The 11227-nt window shown below is 33.1% G+C and overlaps 1 non-coding gene across 1 annotated transcript; it reads right to left on the reverse strand.

Annotated features, from left to right (window-relative positions):
- Positions 1-10584: 10584 nt before the first annotated feature.
- Positions 10585-10657, reverse strand: TRNAK-CUU (transfer RNA lysine (anticodon CUU)). The gene has a single exon. It is a non-coding gene; the product is annotated as a tRNA-Lys (tRNA).
- Positions 10658-11227: the final 570 nt, after the last annotated feature.

Consider the following 11227-nt stretch of genomic DNA (forward strand, 5'->3'; position numbering starts at 1 on the left):
AGGTAAAGTTTGTATGCAAAAATATTTGTTTCAAAAAATCTATGGCACGACATAGAACGAAGGTGGAGAAGGTGGCTTGGAATTTAAAAAAATAAAATAAAATAAAAAATTATATATTCTATACAAAAAAAAACGTGGCCCGCATGGAGAAAACAAAGCTCATTTTCTTCTATGCTAAGCTTTCACTTATTTGTTGCATGCTGCCAAACAAAACCTTAACATAAGAAAAGTAGAAACCCTAATGAACACAAAAATATAATGTCTGCGCGTGTTGTTCATGACCGTTTCTAGAATTTACGTTCTAATACCTATACACCCATGGGGTATAATTTAAGATCATATTATATAGGGTTGCTTAAAATAGGTCATTATTGGGAGTAAATAACAAAATTTGTCTTAAAAAAAACCCCGATTGACCATTTTAGTTTATAATAATTTTTTTAAAACTTTTAAAAAATACTTCCGTCAGATAAATTGATCTTTTTATCGCTCATAATCAAAATTTTAATATGCGTATTGAATAAATAAATCTCTAACAAATTTTATTATAATATAATAGAATTGTAAGAAATATCATCATAAGATAATTGAATAATTAAATTACTCCTTTCAAAAAAAAAAAAACTAAAGTGTCCCATTTAAATTTTTTTAAAAATTAATTTGTGTATTTATTCTAATTATCAGTTATTAGACTATTAGTTCAATTTTGGATATAATAATAATAATAATAATAATAATAATAATAATAATAAATAAAAACTTAAATTAGTTCTCAATAAATTTTAAGTATAGAGCTATAGGTTATTAGTATAGTGTAAGTCAGGAGCTGTTATATATATATAGTACATGTTAGTAGCTTATTTAAATTTATCAGGTAAAAGCTCACCAAGTTCATTACTGTTAGTTAGTTAAAGAGATTTGGTTTTACTGTAGTAGTTGAGGTGCATTGTAGAGAGTGTATATATATGTATGTAGACTCTTTTAATAACTGGGATTCACCATTTTATTCTATCAAGTTTTACAATTGTATCTTTCTCTCTCAAGTTCTCTCTCGAAGGTACTGCTACCCACACCATCAACACCTTTTAATATGGTGCGGTGAGCGTGGAGTGTGACAAGCACTGAAATTCAAATTGAGGAAGACGCAGCTTGATTTGAAATCTTGCCAATTTTCGCAAGAGTTCAGTTACGGTAATGGTGATCCAAGTTCTCAATTTCTACCCTCACCTTGCGATCTCGATCTAGATTTCAATTTCAATCTCGAATTTAACACCGAATTGACGCCAGGGTTCGCGATTTCTTCTCAATTTGTTGATTCACACTCTCCGTTGAAGTTAGGGTTGGCGATTTGGTTCAACCTCCAGTGACTTCCCCTGTTTTCTCCCAATCCTTCTCCAATTCTCAAGTCTGACCTCTTTCTTCTTCTTCTTCTGATTTCTTCTTTTCCTACTAACTCAAACGACAGAGCTTGATGAGAGTGTGCTCCCTCTCACTTCCTTCAATTGTGAGGCAGCAACTCCGATCAACGAGATTGTATGAAGAAGGTTGTTCAATTGTGATTTCCCGATGGAAGGTGTCAACGCAGAGGCGTTCATGAATTTTTTGAACCAGATCACAGCATTTCAAGCGAACCTTAGCAAGAAGAATGTCAAACCGAATCAAGATCCGACAAGCATTTACTACCTTCATCCATCTGAAAGTACTAGTACACCTCTTTCTACTGTTACACTTGATGGTAAAAATTATGGTGACTAGAGTAGAGCTATACTTTGGGGGCTGAAGGAAAAGAATAAAGTAAGGTTTGTTGATGGTAGCCTGCCTAGGCTTGATAAGGATGATGAAAATTTTGAAGCATGGGATAGATGTAACACATATGTTGTGGCATTGATTAATCACTCTCTTAGTCCTAATATATCACGAAGTGTTGTCTGGAACACTGTGGCAAGTAGTTTGTGGACTGAATTGAAGCACAGATACTGTCAAAGGGATAGATTCAGAGTAGCAGAATTACAGGAGGAACTTTTTGCAATTAGGTAAGGAGACCTTGATGTAACATCTTATTTCACTAAGTTGAAGACTATTTGGGAAGACCTTGAAAGTTTTAGATCTATTCCTGACTGTGATTGTTCATAAAAGTGTAACTGTGGCCTAGGTATAATGCAACAATATAGAATTGAGGATCAAGTAGCTCATTTTTTGAGAGGCCTAAATGAGCAATTTTTGAATGTTAGGTCTCATATTATGTTGTTGGATACATGTTGACACAGCAGGAACGTCAATTCTTGAATATGGACATTAATCCAGAAGTCAAAATTGCCTATGCCACTACTCCCTTAAACACAGCAAACCCAGGAAATCGCAGAGGAAAAGGAAGGGTTAAAGGCGGAAGGAGTCAGGGAGGGAGAGGAAAGGTGCAATGCTCGCACTGTGGAATGTTGGGTCACAACATTGACGTGTGTTACAAGAAACACGGCTACCCACCGAACTTCAAGGGACACAATGCTGCAGAAGGAGTTGGAAATTTTGCAGCCTCCCTAGTCACTAAGGGTGATTCAAAGAAGCTCAGTGAGAATAACCTTTCATCACGTTCCGCTCATTTGGAAAAGGTTGGGGGTGACACGTTGGAGTTCACTCTTGAACAAAAGCAATCATTGCTTACTCTTCTCAACAAGAGCCTAGGAGAGCACTCCCATAATATCAACTTGATGGCATCAAAGGTTTTACCCGATATACCTCATCAAGGTAAATTAGAGCATTCGGTAGTCCCTCCTATAGGAATAGTGGGAAGAATTTTACATTTTAAAACTAACATTAATGCATTAGATGTTTCTCCAAATAAATTCTTGTCTTGAGTAATTGATATAGGTGCTATTGACCATGTATCTTATTGCCTAAGTGATTTTTATACATATAAACAAGTAGCTCCCATAATAGTTAAGCTACCCAATGGGGCCTGGACCACAAGCACTATTATGGGAACTATTATTTTTTCCAATGAACTTCTGCTGCATAACGCATTATACATTCCATCCTTCAACTTCAAACTAATTTTGGTTTCAAAACTCACTTCCTGATTGCATTGTCAAATGATTTTTACTGACACAAAATGTGAGATACAAGATCTGAGCTTGATGAGGACGATTGGAGCAGCTAAGGAGAATGGTGGTCTTTACATATTAAATAATGAGGTTTCGAAACTCCCATGTTCTAGTGCACAAATCTGTTCAGTTGTCAATAATAATCATAATAATCATAGTTTGGATCCTTGTATATGGCATTATAGGTTAGGACACTTACCCAATGATAGGCTAAAACAGATGAAGCGAGATTTCTCCTTCATCTCATTAGATAATAAAGTAGCTCCGTGCGATGCTTGCCATTTTGCCAAGCAGAAATGACTCCCTTTTTCTGTAAGTAGTTTTCAACCAACTGTACTGTTTGAACTTGTACACGTAGATATTTGGGGACCTTTTGGTGTACATTCAAGTAGTGGTCATAGATATTTTCTCACCATTGTAAAAAATAAATCTCGGTATACATGGGTGTATTTGATGAAGTTGAAATCTGAAGCATGTATTTTACTTCAATATTTTGTAACTTTCATTCAAACTCAGTTTAATAAATCAATAAAATTCATATGGTTTGACAATGGTCCATAATTTTGTATGGAATATGTTTTTGCTAAAATTGGAATTTTTTGCATCAAACTTCCTGCGTTGAAACACCTCAACAGAATGGAATAGTGGAAAGTAAGCATCAACATATCTTCAACATTAGTAGAGCTCTTCTATTTCAATCTCAAATTCCACACTGCTTTTGGAATTTTGCTCTCAAGCATGCTGTTTTCTTATTGAACAGAATTTCTTCAACTTTTCTTAAGAATAAATCTCCATTCCAAATTTTACATGATTCTCTCCCTGATCTAGTGCACTTACGAGTGTTTGGTTGTCTAGCTTATGGCAGGACCCTCACTGCTCATCGATCCAAATTGGATCCCCGAGCACCGAAGTGCGCATTCCTTGAATTTAGGGAGGGAGCAAAAGGATATGTTCTACTTGATTTGAAATCCAAGGAAGTTTTTGTCTCAAAAAATTTTGAATTTTATGAAAATTACTTCTCTTTTGCACAAAACAAGCACAAACAAACACATACACCCGAATCTAAAATTACTATGCCACTTACACCAAGACCTGAAATGCTAGAACCGGAACAAGACCCCTTTTCATATTCCCAAACTGAAAATTGGCCAATAGTTATTGAGATAACTCGATAAGGCCTCATGAGGACACTTGTGAGCCAAACATAGAAAACATCCAACCAAGAGAAATTGAACATAGTACACTTAGAAGATCTACAAAGAAGAAATGATCACCCACTCATTTAAAAGATTTTGTTTGTGTAAGCACCACCATTAATAATGTTGGGTCCAATCGGTCCATCAATTGCATCAAAACCAGGTATCCAATTTCAAATTTTGTGTCATATGATTCACTTTCTACATTGCATAAGGTATATTCACTTGCATTAACCAATGATGTTGAGCCAAAATATTATGAAGAGGTAATCTCACAATGTTGTTTACAAGAAGCCATCAATGCTGAGCTCAAGGCTCTAGAGTTGAACAAGACATGGAAGCTCACAACTCTACCACATGGAAAGAAGGTGATTAGAAGCAAGTGGGTTTTCAAGATAAAGCATAATCCGGATGGTTCAATAGAGAGGTATAAGACCCGGTTAGTGGCAAAAAGATACACACAAGTGGCTGGTATCGATTATTTAGACACTTTCAGCCCAGTGGTGAAGTTGAAAACATTGAGGATTATGTTGGCTCTAGCTGCCATGAAGGGTTGGATGCTTAAATAAGTCGATGTGAATACTGCTTTCTTGCATGGTATACTCAAGGAGGAGGTATACATGAAGCCACCACAATGCTTAGATGTTGAAGAAGGAAAAGTTTACAAGCTAGAAAGTCGTTATATAGGCTTAAACAAGCAAGTAGGGAATGGAATCACATGCTACACTTAGTATTGGTAGAAGCTGGGTACACCAAATCAGCATCCAACCACTTTTTGTTTACAAAGGGGACAGAATTTGGTTTTACAGCGTTGCTGGTATATGTGGACAATTTGGTGATAGCGGAAAATGATGAGAAGGAAATCAACCAAATTAAAGGAATCTTAGATGAGAAGTTCAAGATCAAAGATTTATGAGACCTCAAATTCTTCCTAGGACTGGAGGTTGCAAGGTCAAAGAAGGGGATTGCTCTCTATCAAAGGAAGTATGTTATGGATCTTTTAAAGGAGACAAGGTTCGAAGAATGCAAGCCTGCGACTACACCTTTAGACAATATAGTGAAGCTGTCCACAGAAAAGGGAGAGACATTGAAGGATCACTCGAGGCTACAGAAAGATAGTTGGGAGGCTAATGCGTGAGCATCTTTCCTATCTTTTCCTAATGAATTTGCATGTAATTTGTTAAGTTTTATCAAGAATTAATTATCTTTTAGCCACTATGGATGCTACTTTGAGTCTTGTGCATTTCTGTTTATTTTAGGTAGCATTCAGATGGATTTGATGGAGTTTCTACAGAGAAAGAGAAGAAACCAAGGAGCTGACCAGCGAGGAGCGACATGTGCACGTGCGTGACGCGTACGCGTGACACGTGAAGAAGATCATCGATGCATACGCGTGACTGACGCGTACGCGTGACATGCGCGACATGCAGAATTCACAGAAAATGCTGGGGGCGATTTCAGGCCGAGTTTTGACCCAGTTTTCGGCCCAGAAACACAGACTATAGTCAGGGGATAGCAGAGACTCAAGGGAGATTCACACAAGAATGGTTATGCCCACTCAAAGTTAAGCGTGGACCCTACGAAGCAAGTGGTCCCCATCCATCAATTGAAGACATGCTGATTGCTTTAATTAATTCATATTTAAACTTTATTTTTAATTCAAAATAGGAAAAGATATTATTATAGTTTTAGAAGATATATTTTAAATTTATTAGGATTAGATATAAAAGGGGATTGGAATTATTCCAAAAAAAGGAGGAGAGGCCATTCCATTCCAGACTACCAAAATACATTCTATCAGAATCCTTATTTCCTCTTTGAACCATGAGCAACTAAACCTCCACTGTTAAGGTTAGGAGCTCTGTCTATTTGTATGGATTGATTCTATTGTTTTCTTTATTTTAATTCATGTATTGATTTATATTTCAAGAATTGTTTTCGTTCTTTATCTTATGAACTTGGGTGGAACAGAAGTATGGCCCATGTTCTAATTGAGTTCTTGTATAACTTGGAAAAGCTCTTTACTTAAAACAACAGCTTGAAAATAAATTCTCCTAAATTTTAATTATTTGGATTTAACAGGATACGTGGCATATAATCCTCTTATATTTGGGTAATTAGGATTTATGTGGCATATAAACTAGAATTAAGCTTCACCTTCTAATTGGAATAAATTGACCAATGAATTGGCAGTTGATGAATTTTAGAAGAGACTAGAAAGGTCTAAGAAATTATGGTCTAGTCACATATAGTTTGCCATGAATTAAATCTTACATGATTAAAATAAATTAATAAGAAAAGTCAATCCGAAAAATAGATAACTTTGAAACCTTAACTGTTTTCTCCATACATATTCCCAACTTATTTACTTGCTCTTTTAATATTCTTTATATTGTTTAATGTCTTTGAACTCTCAAACACTATTTTCTGTTTGTCTAACTAAGCCAATCACTCAATCATTGTTGCTTAGTCCATCAATCCTCGTGGGATCGACCCTCACTCACCTGAGGTATTACTTGTTACGACCCGGTGCACTTACCGGTTAGTTTGTAGGTTATAAATTCCGCACCAGAGGCTGTTGTACTTAGCCAATACCAGACCAGATATCAGCCATGCAGTGGGAAAACTCAGTCAATTTTTTTACTGTCCGACCACTCAACATATGCAGGCAGCACATCATGTGCTCAGGTACCTAAAGGGAGCACCGGCAGCAGGGTTGTTCTTCACTTCAGAGGTAAATTACAATCTGACTGGGTTCTCAGATTCAGACTGGGCAGCATGCCTAGACACAAGGAAGTAAATTTTGGCCTATTGCTTCTATCTGGGAAACTCACTCATATCGTGGAAGAGAAAAAAGTAATTGACAGTGGCCTCTTCATCCTCTGAGGCTGAGTATCGAGCTTTGGCAAGTACCACTCGAAAAGCACAATGGATTAGTTACATATTAAGAGACTTGTAAGTTCCCCTTTCCAAGGCTATTAACATCTTTTGTGATAGCCAATCGGTTATATACATTACATCCAATCCTGTTTTCCACGAGAGAACAAAACACATAAAAATAGATTGTCATGTGGTAAGAAATAAACTTCAAAAAAGACTGATTCACTTACTACCGATTTCGACTCATGAGCAAGTGGCTGATCTGCTCACTAAGGCACTTGCACCCACAGTGTTCAGTGGGTTACGGAACAAACTTGGAATGTTGAACATATATGCTCCTAAGTTAAGGGAAGATGTCACTTGACCTTTATGTTTAGAGCTATAGGTTGTTAGTATAGTGTAAGTCAGTAGCTGTTATATATAGTGTATGTTAGTAGCTTAGGTAAATTTATCAGGTGAAAGCTCATCAAGTTCATTACTATTAGTTAGTTAGAGAGGCTTGGTTCTACTGCAGTTGAGGTGCATTGTAGAAAGTGTATATATATGTATGTAGACTTTTCTAATAACTGAGATTTACCATTTTATCTTATTAAATTTTACAATTGAATCTTTTTTTTCGAAGTTCTCTCTCAAAGGTGCTGTTGCCCACACCATCAACACCTTTCAACAACTTACATCGAATAAATCAGTCCTTCTATCATTTTAAAGAGAGTTCAATTTGTCATATAGTGATATTTTTGATAAAATTGTGAAAGAATAAGAAAAGAAAAGAATGCGAACTTTTATTGATTATTGATTGATTGAAATTGTACTTGTGTTGTAAACTATGAGGGTAAAACTAAATATATATAGAGCATTGTCCTATGAAAGATAAAAGTAAAGATAAGATAAGAAGAGAAGATAACATAAAGATAAGATAAGATAAAATAATAAAGACTAAAATTGTAATTGAATTTATGTATTCTGTTGGGCTGAATTTATGGGCCACGAGACTTCTTTATTGTTGTCATGGGCTAATATAGAAGAGTAGTTTAATAATTTTAATTCCTAAAAATCTAATTATCTTATAATAAAATTTATTAAAAATTTATTTTTTTGAGTCGCATATCAAAATTTTGATTCAAAACGATGAAAGGACCGTTTTATCATTCCATGAGAGTAATTTTTTAAAATTTAAAAAAAATATTAAATACTAAAATATCAAATCTAAAATTTTTTAAAAGCTCAACAATAATATATATGTTTGGTTTTTATAAGTGTGTATGATCGTATTATTTTACTAAGAAGGAGTTGGTGGTCAATTACTTAACAGCTCAATTCTTATTTCTTATATGCACTTGCAATTTTGCAAATCTAGCTCGGATCCCTATCTTTGTCGCCAATAATTCTATGAATTATTTTTTATTGTTCGGTGGTACTTTCTATAGATTTATTATTAGTTGTAAACCAAACATACATAGTTGATTGAGATATAATAATGCATGCTGCAAAAGAGTTGAACTATAACAAACATTTTATTTCTCATTGAATTTTGCTTTTTCTTACATGCAATTTTTTATGATGAAGTGCGCTTAAAAGAGTTACGGGTATACAATACAATATAATAATGCAAGGTAAGAGAGCTTTGGCTTCGTGCATTTGGCCACTTATAATTGTTATTATATATATTCAGTTTGGATCCAAAAGCGTATATATAGTGACACAAAACAAGTGCACATTATTATTTTTCAGAGTAATTAATTAATAATCTTTTGCTTATCAAAGGAAGCTTGTTGGAGTTAGAGGCGACAAGATCCAACCTAATATACCAATTTATATATTTATACATACATATACATATGAACAAGCTTATATATATATATTGATTTTGTATCAACTTTTTCCTACCATTCCTATTTTGGAACTAATTCGAGTTGAAAAACTCTAAATATATCTCTCTCATCACCAATGGAGGTTTTTTTCTTATTTTCGTGAATCAAACTTTTGGTAAACTAACCTAGTGTTTCAACTTGTTTCTAGGAATTGTTATTACCTGGGAATAACGTATAATAATTCTTTAGTTAATGTTTCATGTGTTTTAAAGAATGATTCTCAAGTTTAACTTAATTGTATAGGCATCCAAAAATACATATTCTCAAGTGATTTTTATTCCTATCATAAGAGGGTGGGAATTTCACATTCCAAATATCATAGGAATAAATTAAACACAGCCAATTAAATTAAAAGTATTAGTTAATCTGCCCCTCAAGTATCTTAATAATTAACAATATTTAACATATTAAAGAGGTAATAACATTCGATTTCGGTACATAAGTGAAATTAGTCCTTTAATAATTACCAATATAAATACTTTTTCTTTAGAGTGCCTAATTTCTAGGTTTTGGAGTTTTGTACGAAAAAAAATGAAAAAAGAAAATGTTACAAAGATTTGGTTATGTTATTAACATATGAATTACTAAATTAAGATAATTAAATTGATGGCTAAAAATGATAATAAAAAATAATAAATTCTGATAATTATCTAATATTTTTTTAACTAATAATATTATTAAATTCACGTCACTCACCCTAATAATGATTCATGTCACATTTAATGGTAGTATAACATTAAATTTGTTAAAAAAAATTTTAGACTAAAATAAAATATTTAAAATATTATAAATTAAATTAAAATTCGATCTAAATACTAAGAATCAAAATAATATTTTATCCTATATATTAAAACTGATCGAAAACGGTTGCATGCGTTCTCCAAATAGCCATAGATAGAGGATGCTATAGATTATGCTTAGAATTAGATTCCTTTGAAGCATGGAAAACTATCACGAAAAGGGAGGAATTTACCTCATATATGCCTCTCATATAGTGCAAGAAATCACAATATTAATGTTTCTTCAAAGTTATTAATTTTGCCCTTTTTACTTTCTCTCTTGATGGTAATTTCCAAGAGATTAGTAAGCCAAGGTTAAACTTTCTCTCAACAAAATTATAACTACTATTCCAAATTAAGATTAAAACAAACTTTTTCTTGTATGTATATTAATATTTTTGCAATATGTAGTATGGCATAATTTATTTGTGTAATAAGGATTAGCTGTACTCTATTGTGTGATAATTTCTAGGAAATGGCCAAAGCTGCTTCTTTGGTTAGCATCTTTTTTTTTATGACATAAGGGGCCAAATGCCCAAGAAAAGGAGAAGCAAAAAATCTGTAACTTGGCCGAAGCTCATAACAATACATTTTGGTTTTCGTTTAACAATAGAAAACAGAACTGAAGGCAAAATTAAAATGTTGTAAAAGGCCTAGCCCAAAAATTGGGATCTTCTTATATAAGTACAGCCCAAAATTGGAATATAAAGCCCAATTGGAAAAACACATAAGATTCGAAAAAACAAACTAATGATTAAAACGCCCACCGTGGGGCTCGAACCCACGACCACAAGGTTAAGAGCCTTGCGCTCTACCAACTGAGCTAGACGGGCTTTGGTTATGAGTTGAGGGTTTAAATTTTTAATAACTTAAACAAAATTTGATGATTTCGTTCCCACTAAATTATGCTTAGATATCTTTGACCTCTTATGGGATCAGGGTTATATTCAATTCTCATTATTACTGAAAAATATATCTTTAACAATTTTTTATAGACAATTTTGTCTCAAATTTTTTATTAGGCTCAAAGTTCCGACATGTAAATTATTTATTGGACCAAATTGTCTATTAGAGTTTAGAATGATATTTTGGAAAAAAAAAAAGAAAAGGGACATTTTAATTTTGAGACATATATTATGATTTATCAATACTCATATGAATACAAAACACGACATAATATATAATATATGGGCATTTTTGTTTAAAATTTTTATAAGATACAAAAATACGTCGTATATATAAAATATAAAATTTTTTATTATTTTTAATATAAAATATTTAAAATATTTTTTGTTTTAATAATTAATAATATATATTATTTTTAAATTTATTTTAAAAATACATATTAATAATAAAGTTTGACATATTAATATATGATGATATTTAGATATATTTTAAAATGT

This window comes from Arachis hypogaea, chromosome 19 (genome assembly GCF_003086295.3).
Source record: "Arachis hypogaea cultivar Tifrunner chromosome 19, arahy.Tifrunner.gnm2.J5K5, whole genome shotgun sequence".
In the NCBI taxonomy this organism is placed as follows: domain Eukaryota; kingdom Viridiplantae; phylum Streptophyta; class Magnoliopsida; order Fabales; family Fabaceae; genus Arachis; species Arachis hypogaea.